At 47.1% G+C, this 21,449-nt stretch overlaps 1 pseudogene; it reads right to left on the reverse strand.

The window, feature by feature from the left end:
- Positions 1–9,661: 9,661 nt before the first annotated feature.
- On the reverse strand, positions 9,662–10,484 carry LOC127491780 (small ribosomal subunit protein eS4-like; annotated as a pseudogene).
- Between the last annotated feature and the right edge of the window lie 10,965 nt (positions 10,485–21,449).

Genomic DNA, 21,449 nt, shown 5'->3' on the forward strand with positions numbered 1-21,449 from the left:
TGGGCTTTGGGTCTTTATAGCTACAGGATCTGTCTTATCTGTGTCTTGTGGATGTGGGGTGAAGCCTCATGGGGATACAAAGCAGGCAGGCTGTACATGGCTAACAGTCTGCCCACTTGGGCTAAGTTGAATTGGCCATGTGAACGTCTGAGTCTGGTGCCAGTGCCCGTTTGAGCTAATGGGTCTCAGGCTGCTGTGAGAAGTGAGCAGCCTGGGGGAGGGGGTGCGGAGGCTGTCTCCGGTGCATTCATACAGCATGCAGGGAGCTTGGAATCTCCAGGAGAGAATCGGGCCAACATAACTGCTCACTGGGCCCTGCCGCCTGCTGGATCAGCCTTGTCAGCCAGGGTCCTCGGGAAAGGAAGCGGGTCTCCCTAAGAGACTACTGAAAATGTTGAAATTACACGGTTCTGAACAGCAATGCCAATAATTGTAAGGCGTAGATTTTAGTGGAGCCCTGCCTGTTGAAAAATAAATGAATACTGACCTTGTTTGGAAGATGATTTCTCTCTCGTCCTGTGTGTCTGCCTCATGGGCTCCACAAGACCCAGAAGCTTCCCTCAAGCGTGACCGATGCTGTATGCATGCCCAGGGACTCCTACTAACCCTGGCAGCTAATGCCTTCTCACCCCTGCCCTGGCTGGGTGCTGTGCTGTGCAAAGTGGGAACTGTGGGTCGCTGCTGGGCCAGGATCTGCTTGTTAATGGTGCATGACAGTAGGTACACACATCCACATTAAGCATCTGAACACTTTTTTTTTTTTTTTTTTTTTTTTTTTTACAGGCAGAGTTACAGATTGAGAGAGAGATCTTCCATCTTCTGGTTCGTTCTCCAAATGGCCACAATGGCTGCAGCTTGGCCAGACTGAAGCCAAAAGCCTGGAGCCAGGAGCTTCTTCCGGGTCTCCCACATGGGTGCAGGGGCCCAAGCACTTGGGCCATCCTCTGTTGCTTTCCCAGGTGCATTAGCAGGGAGCTGGATTGGAAGTAGAACAGCTGGATCTCGAACCAGCGCCCATATGGGATGCTGACATTGTGGGCGGTGGCTTAACCTGCTATGCCACTGCCCTGGCCCCTATCTGAATACTTTTATAGCAATTTGACGTTGCTGCAACTTCCAAGCATTTTGGTATTTTATTCATTGTCCTTTACAAAACTAGCAGCCCAAGTTTGAAAAACAAACAATAAACAAGAATTGGTCCCGCAGTTCGGAAAGTTTGAAAAGAACTGTTGTCTAGTATTTCCATTTTACAGATGAGCAGATGGAAGCTCTGAGCGATTGCCTACTTGCCCCAGGCTGCGCTGTTTGAACCCTGGTGATCTGACTTTAGGTCTCTGCTCTCCAGGCCCTGCGGTGAGCTCTAAGGTTGTACTCCACCCCCTTTGAAAGACATTGGCCATCTGGTCGTGGCTGTGGCAGCTTTTGGTAGAGCCCTTTCTTGAACTTGAACTGACCTATCATTGGGCAGGAGGCAAGCAGAGGTGGCTGACGGGGCCTGGCCATGATGGTGGAAGACTGGGGCACTTGGATTTTTGTGAATAATCACTTGTGGCCAGAAAGCCAGGGGTTCCAGCCACAGAAACGAGGGTTTCAGCACACTGCACTAATTACCATGGTTTCACAGCTGTGATCAATTCACGTTTTCTCACTTCACGCTCAGGCCTGGTCTATGGGGACTCATGTGAAGAGGTGTAAAAACAAGTTCTGTTTCCAGCCAGATTAATTATGGGCTCTGCTGAGGCCCCAGTGCAGACTGCCTGGGCTGCAAGATTGATTGGCTCGGGCTCCAGGTCCAGCTGAAGGAAGGCCATGTTGGCTGACCCAGAGCTGCCTGAGGGGCTGCAGCTGAAGCTAGGGAGGCAGCGCAGCCCTGCCCATGCCCAGCCTTGGCTCACATGCAGCTGGCCCTCCAGCTCAGGGAGGTGCCAGGAAGATGGAAATGAGGCAATGTCTCTCACATGCCCAGGACAGGATGCAGAATGTAGCAGGTACTCAACAGAAGGGGTTGCAGTATTGTTGTTAGCATTATAGATGTGGTCAACAGTTTGTCAGATATGTGTCAAACATATATATTTGATATATATATCAAATTGTATATATACCTATATACACATCTGTCTTGTCCCACTTAGCTCTGAGTTCTTTGAGAGCAGGGACATTTCGACCCTGGGACCTACATAGCATTGTGCTAAGCACACCATGGAAGTTCCTTAACTGCTTGTTGAATGAATATAAATCAAGTGATTGAGCTGACTCGTGTTAGCATCATTCCACTCTTATATCTAATGCATTTCACTTGTTACTGGCTTGCCTCACTGTAATACTCATCGTTTGTGGGGGAGTGATTCATTTCCAGGTGGGCTTGCTCCTCTGCTCCTGGGAACTCAGCCTCAAGTCCTCTGGGGGAAGCAAAGCCATCTCTTAGCTCAGTCATACCCATCCTACGCTGTGCCTTCATTCGCACACCTTAATGCAATCAACAATTATTGGGCGCCTATATGGATCAGGTGCTGAGGCAGCAGTTGGAGATACAGCCCAAAGGAGACATTCAGGTTGGGTTTTGACTGCAGCGAGCACACAGGAGCCGCGCAGACCTGGTCTTGAAAAGTTTGGAGGAGGCTCTGTTGAGCAGTGGCACTGCTGGAGGAACTGGCGGGGGTGGTGAGGGAGGAGACTGAGGACAGGGCCAGTGCCCTGTGCCAAAGGCCTTTGGAAGGCGTGACAAGGGGTTTGAGCTTCATGCTGGGGCAACAGGGAAGGCCAGGCTGTACAGGGGTGGGTGAGTGGGTGGAGTTGAGAGGTTGACACTAAGTGATTGTAAGGTGGATAGCTCACTGTCATCGCAGGGTTCGGGGTGGACTGGGAAGCACAAAGCCTGCAGGATGGGGATGTGTTTTATGAGGTGAGATTTGGGGAGACTGGGTCTGCCTAAAATCCCAGGCTCCTCTTTGTTGGCAAGGCCGGAATGAAGACAGGCTCTTTGGAACCATACTCACAGCTGTACAACCCTGACCCCATTCAGGGTGAAATAAGTGATAGACGTGGTGTTCTAAAGACAGGCTACACTGCACAGTGTATTCACAACGTGGTGAGTGAAAGGAAGTGGTTGGCATCACACACTGTGTGCACGCGCGTGTGAACGTTTAAAGGGAGGTGACAAGGCCTCCTTTTATGCAGGACAGCAGTAAAATGTTCTTGGAGACTGGAATTTGCTGCTTGAGATTTGGGTAGTGGGCAGGCAGGGAGGGAGAGGCATTGAGAGCTCGATGGAGACCAGTGCTTTTTGAGAGTTGAGTGCAAACTGGAGGGTAGATGTCTCGACGGAGGCCCTGGGAGCAGGCAGGCACCGTGTGTGTGCGTGCGTGTGCGCGCGCGCACGCATGCACGTGCCTGTGCTGAGGGCAGGGCCTATGTCAGTGTGTGCTCCTTGGATTCTTGACTTTCCAAGCTGCGAAATGAGTTACGAAGTTAAGCAATGACACCTCTGAGAAACAGCTAAGGAGATTTGCCTGGCGACAGTGGAAGTCACAGGTGGTGGGGCAGGGCGGGCCTGCAGTCTCCTGTGTGTGCAGAGTGCCAGACATAAGTCATAGTTTCTGTTCTGCTGACAAGAGGGGATCAATATACTTAAAATGCCTCAGCTGGGGCGAAGTGGTTTTTTTTTTTTTTTGCTGAAACAGAAGGCTTTGCCAAGAACTTGCAGGGACTCTTTCAGGAGTATTCCAAAGGAAGGGGCCGAGAGGGTGAGGGTCCCTCATTACAGAGGTGATCAGAATGATTCAACTCGCCTGCACCAACACTGGCCTGGCCCTCCAGAGCCTGCCCTGGGACAGCAGCCTTAGCCAGACAAAGGGGGGGACCTCCGAACTAGTTTGGGTCAACTAAGAATTGAAACTACTAGCAGTAATCGCTAAGATGTGTTGTTGAGCACTAACTATCGACCAAGCACAAAACGTCCACTGTGCTTTATTTCATTAATTCCCACAACAATTTCTTGTGGTAAACAATAATAATATTCCCATTTCACATCTGAGGAGACGGAGGCTTAAATAAAGCCAATAGCTTATTCACTGCTACCCCAGAGTAAATGCTTTTGGAATTTGTAACCTGCAGCCTCAACCTCATCTTTCTCCCAGCCCTTTGGTTTTTTTCCTACTGGGGAGTCATCTCTGCTGTGCTGTGGGCAGTTTTGTTGGGCACGGTTATTCATGGAACCTGCCTTTCCCTAGTCCAAGGAGGCAGACAAAGGACCAAAGCCAGGAAAAGCAAACGCTCCTTCCTGACACTCGGAGCCACGGTGGGAGTGGATTCTTGCCAGCAGTAGTTGGGTACGAGGTGGCCGCTGGTCTCCTGCTGCATAGAAATCAGAGCCATCCCAACTCATGTGCTGCCTGGTTCTGTAACCACTGCCCAACACCCATCCCATAAATTTCCTCTGGGCTGAAGTTAGCCAGACTTGGTTTCTGCCACTTGTGACCACTGAACCCTGACCAACACAGTCACAAGCAGTAGGTCTTGGATCCAGCAGCCTGGCTCCACTGTGTGCCCTCCCAGTGGCTCCAGATCATGCCTGAGGGTAATGGCCCTGCATAGCTGCCTCTGGGGGACCCTCACATGGCAAGAAGGCAGCTGAGAGAGCTGAAGATGGCCACTGCACCTGACTGATGGGAGTCCCTGCTCCTCTGTTTACCAGTGTGCATTATGAGCTAAGCGTCTAAGTTGCCAAGTTCTGGCTGCATTCACGGCTTCTGAGCTGAGCACTGCAGCCATTACTTTGGCCACACCTCCAGCAGCTGTGGTTCTGCCTCGCATGGCCCCTAGAAGCTGTTGCCGCAGCCCACCTTTTCCCCAGGTCACAGCTCTGACTTGGTCCCCACGACTTCATCTGGCTTCTTGGTTCCCTCCGGCTCTGGGAGGGCCTGATACCAGCTGTGTAAGCTGTGGCGTGGTGCTCTTAGAGAGCTGCTCCTGTGCCATTTATTTGGGAAGGAAAGGCTTAGCTCCCAAGTAACGAATAGGAGTTGCAGAAGCAGGGGAGAGTGAGTGGCCGTGACCGGGGGCTGCCCTCTCCCCTGTGAGTGAGGCGGGTTCGTGCTCTCCTGCGATGGCTGCCTCCAGGCAATTGTTCCCTGCTTAGGGAGGCTTCTCTGACTGCCTTCAAGGTTGTTCCGCCTCTGGGTCAGATCTGCTGCACAGGCAAGCCAATTTGGTCAGGAAGATGCCAGGCTGATCATTCTCCAATCTGATGATCATTTTCCAATCTGGTGTGTTTCCTTGCCCAACGTGAGGTTCTTCCATCGGATTCTGAATTTTTTCCTATTTTTCCTGGCTCATTGCATGGCTCTCTGGCCCATCTTTGGGGCATCAGACCTCCTGGAATCCTGCGTTCATTGTCCTGGAAGCCAGCAAAGAGGCCCAGGGTAGGAGATGGGAACCTGAACAATAAATAAGGAAAAATAAGCCTCCTTAGAGGGGGGAAAAAGGCAAAAATATGTGCTTCAGTGACCTTGTTCAGCAAAGTGGAAGAGATTAGTTTGCAATTAAAGTAGAAAAGCAAAATAAATACTAATAGACTGAGAAATCAATTCATTAATCTTACCACGGCATTTCTTTACATTTGATGCAGAGTAAATTAATTACATGCTAATTATTTTTAATTTCTGAATCACCGATACAGGCATATGGCTCACAAACCAAGTATTCTGTAAGTTTGTATTGAGAAGTTTTCCTGCTAACTTTACTTCTCATTAAAGTTTGAATATTTTTCAGTGACTAAAATCTGTTTTTCAAACCAATATTTGTACTTCCCTAGACTCGGTTTTAACTCAGTTTTATGTTGTAGCATAAAATATTTTCTCACATTGTCTCTCCTTTTATAAAAGTTCGAGACGGAGGAAGATGCGCGTGTGCACACACACATACACACACACACAGAGTGGAGTGAGAGAGATCTGTTGGTTTTCTCCTGAATTGTCCACAACAGTTAGGGCTGTTGGGATTAGGGCCTGGGATTCAATCAGTCTCTCACATAAGTGACACAGGCCCACCTGTAAGTGACACTGCCTCCCAGGGTGCTTATTGGCAGGAAGCTAGAACCGGGAGTGGAGCTCGTAATTGAACTAAGTGTTCTGGTTGTGGGATGTGGGGATCTCAACTGGCATTCTAACTGCTAGGTTAAACATCCACCCCTCATATTATCTTTTGAGGTAATCACTGCTTTTAAAACAAAAGCGAGTGATCCATAATACAGACTTGTGTTACCATCTTTGAAATTCTCGACTCCGATGTTTTTACAAGGCAAACTCTCCATCTACTTCAGATGAACTGATAAAAAGTTTTCTTTTTGTGTCAAAACCCCAGAAAGATTTGTTGAGTGTCAGTTTGAATCTGAATGTCTATTTAGTCACTAATAGGTCCCTTGTGAAAACTTACAGTGGCAATCAAATTTGTGATCCCTATGAAGACTCTCTGGCCCATCATGCCCTCTTTCCCGGAGGATCTCAATCTGTCAGTAAGGAGTTTGTTCTTGTAGCCCAAACTGGAGAAATGTCAGCAGGGACAATGGTGCTCTCTGGGAAATGCCTTCAGCTCGGATCAACAACCACATACTAAATGCTGTGCCAGGTCCCGAGAAGGGAAAAATACAGTGTTTTAAGGTAGTTCTAAAGTTGGGTGTTTTGGCCAGAGGCGGTGCAGGGAGAGAATATGCTAGGATAAGAAAAACAGAAAGCGCAGTCTCTAATTCTGGCCACACATTAAAATCACCTAGGGGAGCTCTTAAAAACTCTTGGTCCTTGAGCCCCATATCTTAGAGGTTGTGGATTCTGATTTAGTTGATCTGGAGTAGAGCCTGGGTAGGACTATATTTTAAAATCGCCTCCAGGAGTTTGTACTTTATAGCCAGGCAGTGAGCTCTCAGGACATTGGAGTGAAAAAAACATTTTACTTCGAATCACATTGAGATACAAAAGCTTGTGATAACAACATCAGTTTGTTCTCAGAGAGTACACTGAACAATAAAAATCTTTCCCTGAGTTATCTGGATGAAGCCAATCTACTATCTATTTGAATTTGACTGCACAACCTAGAACCTAGCTTAAAAGTAAAAAGCTTTGCAGAACCCAGCCCCTTTACAGACTGGCCAGTGTGGCCCGAGTTGTCCCTGTCTGTATGGCTCTGTGCCTTACCATTCTCTTCTGGATCGCCCTCCCTGTTGTCCTCTGTACAATGACTATACTCTGTTCACTTTCCACTTCAAATCTATCCAGAACTCTCAGCAGCTTAGGGAGAGCACAGCTTCCCAGATTGGTCCCAAGGTCACGTTATGCTCAGAGGATTGCAATTCATAGCTCAGACGAGATAAAGTATATGGCTTTGTTTATCCAGTGTTTGCTAAACTTTTTAGCCTCAGAACAGTTTTTGTGTTCACAAAAGTAAATAAGTGTTTATATTTTAAAAATGTTTTAATTAAAAATAATTTTAACAGGCCATACAATTTGTATATATTAATGGGTACCAAGTGATGTTGTGTTACATGTATACTGTGTAATGTCTAATTGGAGTAAATATGTCTATCTTAAACATCTAACTTTTTATAGTGAAAACATTAAAATCCTGTATGATTGTTGTGGGGAGCAACCCGGACTAGACTAAGTTACTGGAATTAAGACTTATTCTATGCATCTGCTCTCCCACAATATGGCACTGAGAAGGGAGAAACAGCTTCTACACAGCTGCCTCCAGTTCAACCAATAAACTGTAGGACCTGCTCCTGATTGGAGGAGAGCAGCGTACTCGGCGTGTGGGTAGCAGAGTTGGGATTGGTGGAAGAGGACTATAAAGGAGGAGAGAGACAACATGCATCAGGAACATCTATCTGAAGGAACACCTGTGCAGCCCCCGAGAGAGCCGGCCGGCGGTGTGCCGCTCCCCTGCGGAAGTGGGGAAAGTGGCCAGGGGGAACCGCCCTTCCACGGAGGTGGAAGGGACAGTAGCCAACCCGGGAAGAACCAGCAGCAAACCCGGGGAGGGCCGAGCAGATAAAAGAACAGCGCAGGGTCCTGTGTCATTCCTCCACGAAGACGGGGAGCGACAATTGTTAAATACATAGTACCTTACCAATATACTCTTTTATTGTTATTATTGCACTTGCATTGCACTTCACTGCACAATAGAACTGCTAGTTTTGCTCCTATTGAATTATAACTTAGTACCCATTAATCAACCTTTCCCCTTCCCACCTTTCCTTCCTCCCTTGTTCCCCAGTCTCTGATAACCATTAGACTTTTAACTTCTATGACGTCACTTCCCCCCTCCTTTTTTATATCCTACATGAGTCACATTATACAGAACTTGTCTTTTGTGCTTGACTTGATTCACTTATCATAATCTTCAGTTTCATCCATATTGTGGCCAGTGAGAAAATTTCATCCTTTTTATGACCAAATAGTAGTCCATGTGTGTATGGACCACATTTTCTATCTCAGGTCATCAGCAGATGGACACTTAAGTTGTTTCCATCTCTTGGCCCTAGTCAGTAGTGATGCAATAAACATGGGAGTGGAGATGTCTATTTGACAGAGGGGGAATTTTATTTCCCTGACTGTTTACCCATTGCTGGATCATATGGTAGCTTTATATTTAGTTTGAGGGATATCCATATGGTTTTCCACAATGACTGTACTAATTTACATTCCCACCAATAGTCATTGCCTGCATTTGTTTGTCTTTCATAATGGCCAATCTAACTGGGTGAGGTGATATTTCATTGTGTTTTGCTTTGCATTTCTTGATGATGGTTAATGACATTTAGCATTTTTTATGTGCCTGTTGACTATTTGTATGTCTGTCTTTGAGAAATATCTGTAGATCTTCCTATTTATGAATTCGATTATTTGATATTTGTGTTCCTTATATGTTCTGGATATTAACCCTTTGTCAGATATAGCTTACAAATATTTTCTCATTCTGCAGGTTGTCTGTTCACTCTGTTTATTGCTTCCTCTGATGTGCAGAAGATCTTTAGTCTGAAATCCTATTTGTCTATTTTTGCTTCTGTTCTAGGGCTTCGGGGTCTGATCCAAAACGCCCTTGCCTATTCCAATGTCCTGAAACATTCCCTCTATTTTTGATAGTAGTTTCAAAGTTTCAGATCTTATATTTAGGTCTCTAGTACATTTTGAATTATTAAAAGTTATTACATGATGGGAGATAGAGGTCTAGTTTTATTCTTCTGTGTGTTTATATACCCAATATTCCCAACACCATTGACTGAAAATACTGTTTTCCTTCGAATGCACATTCTTTAATTGTGGATTCATCTTCCCCCTTCCAATTCTGTATTTTTTTTTTTTTTTTGACAGGCAGAGTTAGACAGTGAGAGAGAGAGACAGAGAGAAAGGTCTTCCTTTTCCATTGGTCCAACCCTGAAATGGCCGCTATGGCCGGCGCACTGCGCCGATCTGAAGCCAGGAGCCAGGTGCTTCCTCCTGGTCTCCCATGCGGGTACAGGGACCCAAGCACTTGGGCCATCCTCCACTGCCCTCCCGGGTCACAGCAGAGAGCTGGACTGGAAGAGGAGCAACCGGGACAGAACCGGCACCCAAACCGGGACTAGAACCCGGGGTGCCAGCGCCGCAGGTGGAGGATTAGCCTAGTGAGCCCCGGCGCAGGCCAATTTAATTGTTTTAAATTAAGTACAAAAGACTTTTCTAACATGTCACCTGGAGATCATTTTACCCACTGCTCTGTTTGGCAGCCAGTCTCTTGTGTCTCTCTTGAGCAATGACAAGGTGGATTCCCTTTCCTTCAGGAAGAGAAATCCATGGTTTGTTGCCTTTGCCAATAATGCAAATGTTAGAGGACCGAGTGACAAACCTGTTGTCATTGGCATCTTTTACATGAATCACATCAGAAGAACGAGGATGTCTCTCTGTTCATGTACGTTAATTCTTCCCAGCTTGGCATCTCTACTACTATGCACAGCTTATCAGCATCAAACTTGATGAAATCAGCAATCCTGCAGTCTCCAGATCAGTCTTCATGGTGTCACTCACCTTGGTGAGGGGATCAGGGTAGCACCAGATGGGGGATTCCTTTGTGCTCACAAAGATCCTTCTCACTTTGCACTACTTTTACTTGCCCTCCTCCGATGTAATAGAATGAACAGCAAAGCAACCCTTGGTGTCATAGATCAGATGGAAATTCTCTCCAGTCTTGTCAATGCTAATTATATCCATAAAACCAGCAGGGTAGATGATCAGTTTGGACTTTGCCATCAATCTTAATGAACAGTTGCATGAAAATGTTATTTACTTCAACCTGTGTCAGCACATACTTAAGCCTGTTACCTAGGAAAATGGTGAGAAGGAGACAATCTCAGCTTGTGAGGACCGGTGAATGGACCAGGAGCAAGCGGAGCAGTTTCTTCCACATCCAGTGCTTTCAAGCTGCTGCTCCAGATGCTTCCTGGGACCATGAGCCATGGTTGTGCCGTGAATAGGAAGAGCAGCAGTCTGTTTATTTTCTCTGAAACTGCGCACATTCTGGTATTACAGAACTCGATGGCTCCCAGAGCTGAGGTTTGCTGCAGGTCTGCTGTTGATGTGTTTTAGTTGCTTCCATTGTAAAATATACCCCAAGCTTAGATTCATCTCAAATCTGCAGCTGGTGTGTTGTTCAGAATGACCTTGGGAAGCATCAAAAAAGGGACAGGACAGACTACCTCTGCAGGTCCTTTACTGGGGCTAGGGTATGCCCAGGCACCTAGTCTTGTAGCCACCAATGTCATAAAGCTAGATCATATCCGGAGTCCACAACCCACTGAGAACAGTGCAACCTGGGGGACAAGACTGAAGCCCACCCTTGTATGGTCTGTCTGATACTGAGGTAGACTCACAGCCTGAGGCCACTCCTACCTGCTGCTGGTGATACTGACTGGGATATAAGACTCATCAATTGGGACCACAGAATTCCACATGGTTCCGGAGCAAATCTAGAGACTCGATCAATAAGTAGTGACCTGGGGGCAGACACTATTAGAATCTGCCTGAAGTTGAGTTTTACCAGCGTGGTACTGCCCTGTACAACCCCATGGTTCCTTTCTACCTGCCCAAGATTAGAGAAGGAGTGCTAGAGGCACCCCTCAGCTGTTCAAGCAGGTACAAGGTGGGTAACACCTGAGTCTTGCACTCACCAGGCTGTTATAGTCTTGTGGGGCAAGTGCCATGCCTTGTGGTTGCTGGTGGTAATACACACCAAAGCAAGTCTGTCTTGCCAGAACAGAAGTCTCTGCCTGATACAGGGGCCAGTCTACAGGCTCAGAATCTATAGATACTGGCCCAGGAATGGGGCCTGGTTAGGATCTTCCCAGGGTTGGGATATACCATCCTGGCCCTGAGTCCCAATACTCAGTCTTGTGGTTCCTTGCTATCTGCCCAAAGTTGGTGGTGGAGGGGTAGGAAAGACATTTCCTTGGCCACACAGACCAGCATTTAGCTTGGGTCTCAGTCACCAGGCCCTGTGAAGCCTTGGGTGAGTGTGCTAGTCCCTCTTGATGCTGGTGGTGATATATGCTTGAATGAGTCTGTTGTAGCAGACTGTAGGTCTCTGCCTGATGCTGCAGCAAGTCTAGAGGCTCTATCTGCTTGCAGTGCCCTGGGCTTACCGAGTGCTGGGTTTCACGAGAGTGGGCCTGGCTCTGAGCTCCTAGGCAAGGTCCTAAGTGCCCTCTCCTGCCCGACTCCACAGAGGCCAGAATCTCCTCTTTCTGCGGGCACACTGCCAGTGCTCGGTGTGCAGGTAGAGGCTGGGAGGCAGGGGCCGTGGGGCCCTGTCCAGCTGAATTTTATCTTAATCTCAGTGGACTTGGCACTGGGATTCAAGTTTAAGACCCGCACTTGGTTCCCTCTGCCTACTCTGGTGGGCACATCTCTCTCCATGTTGTGCTACTTGGGGCCAGGGGAGGAGAGACTTGAGAAACTCTCCATTCTGCTTTCTTCAGTGTTATTTTTCTGATTATACTAAAGCCAGATACTGTGTTCTTTCATCTGGTTTCTGTAGCCCTTGTGATGATGACCTGCACTGGTGTCTTGGTAGAGACTGTTGCCAGAGTATCTCCATCATCCTACATGGTTTTTTTTTTTTTTTTTTTTACAGGCAGAGTGGTGGACAATGAGAGAGAGAGAGAGAGAGAGAGACAGAGAGACAGAGAGAAAGGTCTTCCTTTGCCGTTGATTCACCCTCCAATGGCCGCTGTGGCCAGCGCACCGCGCTGATCTGAAGCCAGGAGCCAGGTACTTCTCCTGGTCTCCCATGGGGTGCAGGGCCCAAGCACTTGGGCCATCCTCCACTGCACTCCCGGGCCACGGTGGAGAGCTGGCCTGGAAGAGGGGCAACCGGGACAGAATCTGGTGCCCTGACTGGGACTAGAACCCGGTGTGCCAGCGCCGCAAGGCGGAGGATTAGCCTATTGAGCCGTGGCACCGGCTCCCCTACGTAGTTTTAAACCACTATGTTTGGGAACAGTTTGTTACTCTGCAGTAGAAAATTAACACACCCAGAGGATTTTACATTAGGTTTCAGTTTCCTCACCTGTAAAGTTGTCATTAGAGCACCTTCTTCCTAAGTTTATTGGAACATGTCGGACCTATGGTATGTGATCAAAAATTGGCAGTTATTTTTATAAACTCTTCTCCATTCTGATCATTCTTTTTAGTCTCCTAAAGCCTTATTGCAGTTGCACATTCATTATTTACACTTTTCTTGTAAAATTCCTTCTTTCATTTCTTTTTTAAAAAATTTATTTATTTGAAAGGCAGAGTTAGAGATTCACTCCTCAAATGGCCAGATCTGCCATAGTTAGGCCAGACCGAAGCCAGGAACCAGGAGTTTCTTAGGGGTTTCACCCATGCGTGCAGGGGCCCAAGGATGTGGGCCATCTTCTGGATGCTTTGCATTGCATTAGTGCTCCCCATGCATTAACAGAGAGCTGGATCAGAAGTGGAGCAGCTGAGGTTTGAACTGGCACCCACATGGGATGCCGGTATTGCAGACAGCGACTTAACCCACAGAATCACAGCAGCGGCTCCATCTCTCATTTCTTCTGTCTCATCTGAAAACACCTAGAATATACTCATCCAAATTCATGGTCTAAGCAGCAACAGGTAGGCCTTTTGAAGGCTTATTTTGTTGTGTCCAGGAAGCCTCTCCTTTGCTGAGCTTGTTGGCCTTCTCTATAGTTATTTGCAGCCGAGGAGGGGCTGGTGTACTTACGCGTGGCCATGCTTTAGAGTCGCTCTGCTGCTTCTCAGCTCGGGTGTCCCATATGCCAGGTACTTGAGGTGGAGATTGCAGAGGATAGTGACAACCTGGAGCCAACGTTACTTCTGAAATACTATAGTCCCCACTGCCCAAGGCAGTCAGAACTCTGTCCCCACCATTGTTATCCCTTGTCTGAATGATCACAATGGCTTCCTGCATAGTCTCCAGGTTCCAAACTTCCCTCTCCCTCAAATCACCCCCAGTATTGCAGTTGGAATAGTCCTCCCTAAGTTTAAATTTGACTCTGTCACTTCTCTTCTCTGAACACTTGAACATGATTTAAAAGACCTTGTAAGACCTTGTGTCTGTCTACCCCCTAGTCCTACCTCCCCACGATATCCATTTGCGGTTTTCAAATGTGTTAATCTCTTTCTGGTCTCCTGAGCTTTGCACGTAATTTTCTCTCTGCTTCAGGCACCAAGACATCAGGACCATAAAAACCCCACAGTTCTCTCATTCCAGGCTGGCTGGGGCTACATAAAATCCCACTATTCACTGATGGATGGCCAGAAGGCTATGTCTTCTTGTTACATTGCAGATGACTGGCCTGGGGTGATAGGCGAGGTTTGGGGAGTTACACAGAAATTTGGCTTCTAGGCATTAAAAGGCATGTCCACATTATATCCTGAACTATTGCAATTAGTTGAGGTTAAAAGTCAAGAGCAATTAGAAGTGGAGGGAAAGAAGACTGGGCTAGATTTCTGTGAACTCAGATTGCCACCCAGCCCAGACCTTTCCTCTGAACTCCAGACCTGGGAAGCCCATTGCCAACTGGGCACGTCTACTTGCTGGTCCTACAGGCTCTGCAGACTCCACAGGTTTGTAACCAAATCTGTCATGGGCTCTCCCAGGCCTTCCTCCCCTATGGCACTCGTTCTCTTGGTGAATTGATGGGGCCATGAACCACTAAGCCTCTGAGCCAGCAACCTGGAAGCTGCCCTGTGCCTCCCTCTGAACTTGAATCAGCCATTTACCACATCCTGTAGATTTTGCATGCTAAATGCCTCTTTCTGGCCAGTCCTTCCCTTTCTGTTCATACTATCCCTGCCTGGGTTCAGATGATTGACATCACCTTCTGAGTTTCCCCAGAGTTGCTCTGCTTCCAAATGCATATTTGTCATAAATGCTAATCAACATCTTTGGTAAATACTAAACTGTACTGTCTAAAATTCCTTTATGACTCCTTTGGTCTGTAAAATGGGTTCCCAGATCTTTGCCATTGCCCACAGGGACCTTGAGGAAATACTTCTGTTTTCCTCTGCAGCCTCACCTTTTTTTAAATTTAATTTTCTTATTTGTATCTATCTCATAAATATAACATTAGGAACATAGTAATTCTTCCTACTATACCTGGCCTCCCACCCACTCTCCTCCCTGTTTCTCCTCCCTCTCCTGTTTAGTCTGAGAAAGAAAAAGAAATAGAAAGAAAGAAAAAAAGAAATAGAATAAAAAAAACTAAGAGCACTGCTCCTCAACAGTCTATACAAGGGTTGTTCTGTGTTGTTGCTTCTCGAAGGTGATTTTGCTTTTTTCCCCCTTCCTCTTTGCCCTGCTTCCTCTCCCTCTTTCCTTTTGGAAACTTAATTGTCTTGAAAGAAGAACCCAAGGATGAGACATCTTTTGTGGGCTCTTAGACATAACTTTAACTTATGAGACATAATAATATCCTCCATTTAATACATTAAAAGGAAGTGATTCTTGAACAAGTTTTACTATTAAGTCTCATAGTACAACTCTTTGGGGACAGAGGTCCTGCATGGGAAGTAAGTGCATAGTGACTTTATTTAATAAATAAGACTCTTATGTATGACATTAGTGATCACCCAAGGCTCTTGACATGAGCTGCCTTGGCTATGAAAACCTTTTGGATCCACTAGCTTGATAAGGCCATAAGCAAAGTGGAAGTTCTTTCTTCCTTTCAGAGAAAAGTACATCCTTCTTTCCACTGTGGTTTCACCTACAGGGGTCCTTCATGTAGGACAATTTGCCCAGTGTCTTGGCTTTCCATTACTGAAATGCTCCCCCTGGGCTTTCCAGCCAGACTGGAGTGACTTAAGGGCTGATTCTGGGGTCAGAGTTCTACTTAAAGTGATTACCATTCTATGAGTCTGCTGTATGGACTGCTTCTCATGTTGGAGCCTTCACGCCTTCTTAATTCTGTCTATTGTTTCCAAACACATGGTCCTATTTATATGATCACTTTAACACTTGATCCTATCTATATGATCACTTTACCACATAATCCTATTGATTTGATCTTTATAACACTTAAGAGTCCTATGGCAAGTTGTTAAGCTGTACCCTTAGAAGTAAGTCCATAGGAAAGTATATAGAACTATACTGCTTTGTAGTTATGAACTTCATAAATTTCACAATTACAACTTTGGGATCTTAATTCTTCTCACTGCACCCACCCTCCTACCCACACTCCCACTCCCCCTTACTCTTCCTTTTCTTATTTTCACTCTTATTCTTTACTAAGATCTATTTTCAATTAGCTTAATACATGTGTGATTAACTCTATGTTAAGTACAGAGTTCAATGATTCATATGGAAGAGAAAAAGATAAGGGAAATGCTATTAGAAAGATAAAAATATAGGATAAAAAGCTCTTCCTTGGGGCTGGTACTGTGGTGCAGTGGGTTAATGTCCTGGCCTGAAGCGCTGGCATCCCATATGGGCACTGGTTTGAGACCCGGCTGCTCCACTTCCAATCCAGCTCTTTGCTATGGCCAGGGAAAGCAGTGGAAGATGGCCCAAGTGCTTGGGCCCCTGTACTCATGTGGGAGACCCGAAGGAAGCTCCTGGTTTCTGGCTTCAGATCAGCACAGCTCCGGCCATTGAGGCCAGTTGGGGAGTAAACCAGCAGATAGAAGATCCCCTCTCCGCCTCTCCGCCTCTCTGCCTCTCTGCTTCTCCGCTCTCTGCCTCTCCCCTCTCCCTCTCCACCTCTCCTCTCTCTGTGTAACTCTGACTTTCAAATAAATAAATAAATCTTTACCAAAAAAAAGCTGTTCCTAAACAGTCAAGAGAAGGGCTGTTGAAACTCATTACTTCTCAAAGTATCAATTTCATTTCTACGTGTTGCTTTTTAGGTACTCTATTAGTTATCACAGGTCTGGTAGAACATACAGAGTTTATCCCTTTGGGACTGGCTTATTTCACTAAGTGTGATGTTTTCCAGTTTGATCCATTTTGTTGCAAATGACCGGACTTTGTGGAATATCCCATGGTGTACATATCCCATAACTTCTTTATCCAGTCTTCAGTTGACGGGCATTTGAGTTGATTCCATGTCTTTGCTATTGTGAATTGAGCTGCAATGAACATGGGAGTGCAGACAGCTCCTTCATATGTGAAGCCTCACTCTTACCTACACTCCTCTCACACCCGCAGTCCAGCCATGACGAGCTCTGCACTGCAGTGCTGTTCCTGTGAGCACCCCTACAAGCCAATCCTATTTCTATTCCTACCATTTCTGCCTGGAAAGTCCTTTCTTTCCAGTATTCAGCCCACATACATGGCACCTAACATCTTAAGAGAAAGTCTTGAAAGAGTATCTAAGATCTAGTTTAGACACAGAAGCTTGCTGAAGCCTTTCTCGACTGCTTCCCCATCCTATTCCCCCCACCCCCACCCCGCGCCCAGGAGACCACTTACATGGGAGAGTTCTCATGGCAGCTGTGACTGGCTGGCCAGGGGTAGGGGCTGGGAACGAGGCCTGAGCTTGTTAGCGAGGGCACGAACAATGTAATCTGGATGGAAATCGTTGGTGGAGGAGGTGGGGGTCCAGGATGAACTCTGCCTTGGATTTGGCACTGCACTTTGGCCCTTGCCTATGTGAGGGTGGAGGAGAGGAGGCTGGAAGGAATCCCGGTGAGGGCAGCAAAGGAGGCAGGCAGGTCTATGGCCCTGGGGGCTGTCTATGCTTCCTGTTTTTGGGTGTGTGGAAATCTCAACGTGACTGTGATGGGACCAGTGAAGAAAAAGTGAGAGACAGGTTGAGTGTGGGCTGCAGAGAGACTTGGAGGAGGGGAGGCCAGGACCGGGGCTGGGTGTCGCCCCTTGAAGACTCTTTGAGGGGGCTAGTTGACATTCAGGCTTGTGCCTCCTACAGTACCCCTCCAGACCCCTACTCTAGATGCCTTGGAGAAGCAAAGGTGTGGGGAAGAGACGCGCCCCCACCCCATCCCACCTCCAGCCACTTGGCCATACTGCAGAGGCCTCAGCCCCATTTCCGCACAACAGGCAGCCCTGTCTTGTGAGCAAATGGGAGACAATTGAGTATAAAGAATAAAGTCTGTGTGAGCATGTGCTCCCGCTGCCGGCTCAGAGGGGATGTGGCGGGTGCCGTGGGCCCTCGGTGGGGGCTGCCCGCGCTCTGTTCCGCTGGGACTCGCTCCTGCAGCGCCCGTGGTGCTGTGCCAAACACGGCATTTTGATTTAACCAGTTCACAAAAGGAGTGAACTTCTCCTGAAAAGTTTCACTTAATTGGAAACATGCATTCTGGCAAAGACGCAAGGAGAAATTCTTGGTACAACGCCAGAGGAAAGGCCAGCCCACCAAGCGCTGGGGGACCGAGGAGGCTGGATGGTGGGAGCCTGGGAATTTAGACCGCTGTAGCACCTGCACGGGGCCCTTGTGCATTCAGGCAGGCAGGTAGGTAGTTGCTGAGTAATGCCACAGATCTGGACAGAAAGGCAGGAGAGAACTTTGTATGCAAAAGAGGCAGGAAGGACTGAGAAAGGGAATAATTTTCCTTAGAGCTGTAGCAACTTTTTTCCTATGAAAAAATGTGACTTGGACGGAGGCCATGGCAGTAACTCCCAACAGACCTTGTATTGTGCTGGGGCAAGTAGGTGATGCACATTGTGTCCACATGGTGGTAGTGCGGACGGAAGGTGGGTTTCTCTACCACTTACTGACACTTTTCTTAACTTCTCAAGGCCTAGAGATAAGTTGGGGACATAGCTGCCTACCCAGGCAGCTGTGAAGAGGCTCTGAAAAGCTACTTATAAAATGCACCCAGCACAGTTAGGTACACTGCATGTTAAGGATAACCTTGCGGCCAGTGCCGCGGCTCACTAGGCTAATCCTCCACCTGCAGCGCCGGCACACTGGGTTCTAGCCCCGGTCAGGGTGCCGGATTCTGTCGCGGTTGCCCCTCTTCCAGGCCAGCTCTCCACTGTGGCCTGGGAGTGCAGTGGAGGATGGCCCAAGTGGTTGGGCCCTGCACCTGCATGGGAGACCAGGAGAAGCACCTGGCTCCTGGCTTCGGATCAGCGCAATGTGCCGGCTGCAGTGCGCCGGCCGCGGTGGCCATTGGAGGGTGAACCAACGGCAAAAGGAAGACCTTTCTCTCTGTCTCTCTCTCTTTCTCACTGGCCACTCTGCATGTCAAAAAATAAAAATAAAAAAAATTTAAAAAAAGGGATAACCTTGCAGGTAACTATTTGTAAGATTGTGTTGATCAGCTGGTGAAGGGAGGGGAGAGGCCACCACACCAAGCCTTGGAGTCCCTGGGCCACTGTGTTCAGGAAGCTGTGTGGCCCTCTGTGGGCCTCTGAGGATGCTCGCCGTGGGGCTCCCCGTGTAGCCATGCGTGGCTGCGTCTGTCACCGTTCCTGACCTCACTCTCGGAGCTCTGGCATGCTCTCCAGATGCCTGTCTCTGTCCCCTGGTGATGACTGGACTGCTGTCTGTTCCCAAAGACTTGGGGCCTTTAGTCTGCCTTCTCTGACTGCTCCCTTCCTCCTGAAGTTGTAAGAAGCTTCAAGGATCCATTCTGGGGACACAATTTCTGTTGAAATAGAAGGCTCAGCAGCAGCAGCCTGCCTTTTCCAGTATGACTCCATCCTTGGAGTTGAGAGTCCTGTGGTGATGAAGAGCCAGGCTCGCGGATCTCTGTACCTGTCTCTCCTTCTCTGTAACTCTGCCTTTCAAATACTAAATCCTTTTTTAATTAAGAAAAAAAAATGGCCAGGCTTGGGAACCCAGGCCAGAATTCTGATCCTGGCTCACTAGCTGTGTGCCTTTGGGAAACTCTCTCAACTCCTCTGAACTTGGGTTTCTCGAACTGCAAAATAAGAATAACAACCATCTCATGGTGAAAATATGATTTGATTAGGATCTAGCATTGAGAAATAGCCAACAAATGGTACATATGAAAAAGAATATGCTTATATGTAGATGCATGACTATATACACAGATACACAAACATGTAACCCACTGCTCTCCAATGCTCGTCTTACCCTAGGGTTGCAAGAAGACTCTCACAGACTCAAGAGCCAGGTTACTTGGTTGAGACCTGGCTCCTAATGCTGGCAGTCCCTCTAACCAGCTGAGTGACCCTGGAGAAGCCACCTCATGTGGCTGGTTCTCTTTGCTACAAACTGAAAGACCAAGAGCACTATGCCGGAGTGCACAGGGGATGAGAAGCAAGGATCCCCATAGGGTTTCACTGTTGTCAAGATTGAGCTCCAGGAAGAGTGGTGGGGGAAGGGAGCTGCTGCCTTCTGACTCAGTTTCTCCTCCTCTAGCTTCTTGGGTCAGAACGACCACATAGAGGATGAGAGAGGGTCCTCTCCTGTCTGCTGTGACCCTGTCCGTGTCCAAGGCTGCTGCCAAACTGAGGCTGGTTGTTTCTTCTTCCTTTTTTTTTTTTTAAACTTTACTTATTTATTTGAAAGGCAGAGTTACCAAGAGGGAGGGGGAGAGAAAGAGAGATCTTCCATCAGCTGGTTCACTCCCCAAATGGCCACAATGGCCAGGACTGAGCCAGGCCAAAGCAAGGAGCTTCGTCCAGGTGTCACACATGAGTGCAGGGGCCCAGCATTTGAGCCTTCTTCTTGTGCTTTCCTAGGCACATTAGCAGGGAGCTGGATTGGAAGTGGAGCAGCCAGGACTTGAACCAGTAGCCATATAGGATGCTGGCACTGCAGGTGGTGGTTATACCCACTATACCACAAAGCTGGCCTCCGGTTGCTTCTTAAGAGTTATGAGCTCCTGCCCAAGTGTCAGTTACTTCCCAGATAAAGGCAGGGTCCTCTGGGGTCATAGGAGGCCATGGGAATGGGCTCCTACCACTTGGATCAGGCCCTAGGGGCCACAAGAACCCTGATTTTTTTTTTTTGATACTGAACTTCAACTTTATTTATTTTATTTTATTTTATTTTTTTAACTTTTATTTAATGAATATAAATTTCCAAAGTACGGTTATGGATTACAATGGCTTCCCCCCCCCATAACATCCCTCCCACCCCACCCGCAACCCTCCCCTTTCCCACTCCCTCTCCCCTTCCATTCACATCAAGATTCATTTCCGATTCTCTTAATATACAGAAGATCAGTTTAGCATACATTAAGTAAAGATTTCAACAGTCTGCTCCCACACAGAAACATAAAGTGAAAAATAATAGATGATTTTTTAAATGATGATGAAATCAGATCAGACCTATTGTCATGTTTAATCCCAGTGAGAGTCAAGTTGGGAATTGATAATTTCTTCTTCTTTTTTTTTTTTTTTACAGAAGATCAGTTTAGTATACATTAAGTAAAGATTTCAACAGTTTGCACCCCCATAGAAACACAAAGTGAAATATACTGTTTGAGTACTCATTATAGCATTAAGTTTCAATGTACAGCACATTAAGGACAGAGATCCTACATGAGGAGTAAGTGCACCGTGACTCCTGTTGTTGACTTTACAAATTGACACTCCTGTTTATGGCATCAGTAATCTCCCTATGCACCAGTCATGAGTTTCCAAGGCTATGGAAGCCCCTTGAGTTCTCCGACCCTTATCTTGTTTAGACAAGGTCATAATCAAAGTGGAAGTTCTCTCCTCCCTTCAGAGAAAGGTACCTCCTTCTTTGAAGACCTGTTCTTTCCACTGGGATCTCACTCACAGAGATCTTTCATTTAGTTTGTTTTCTTTTTTCTTTTCTTTCTTTTCTTTTTTTTTTTTTTTTTTTTTTTTTTTTTTTTTTTTTTTTTTTTTTTGCCAGAGTGTCTTGGCTTTCCATGCCTGAAATACTCTCATGGGCTTTTCAGCCAGATCGGAATGCCTTTAGGGCTAATTCTGAGGGCCAGAGTGCTGTTTAGGACATCTGCCATTCTATGAGTCTG

This window comes from Oryctolagus cuniculus, chromosome 1 (genome assembly GCF_964237555.1).
Source record: "Oryctolagus cuniculus chromosome 1, mOryCun1.1, whole genome shotgun sequence".
In the NCBI taxonomy this organism is placed as follows: Eukaryota; Metazoa; Chordata; class Mammalia; order Lagomorpha; family Leporidae; genus Oryctolagus; species Oryctolagus cuniculus.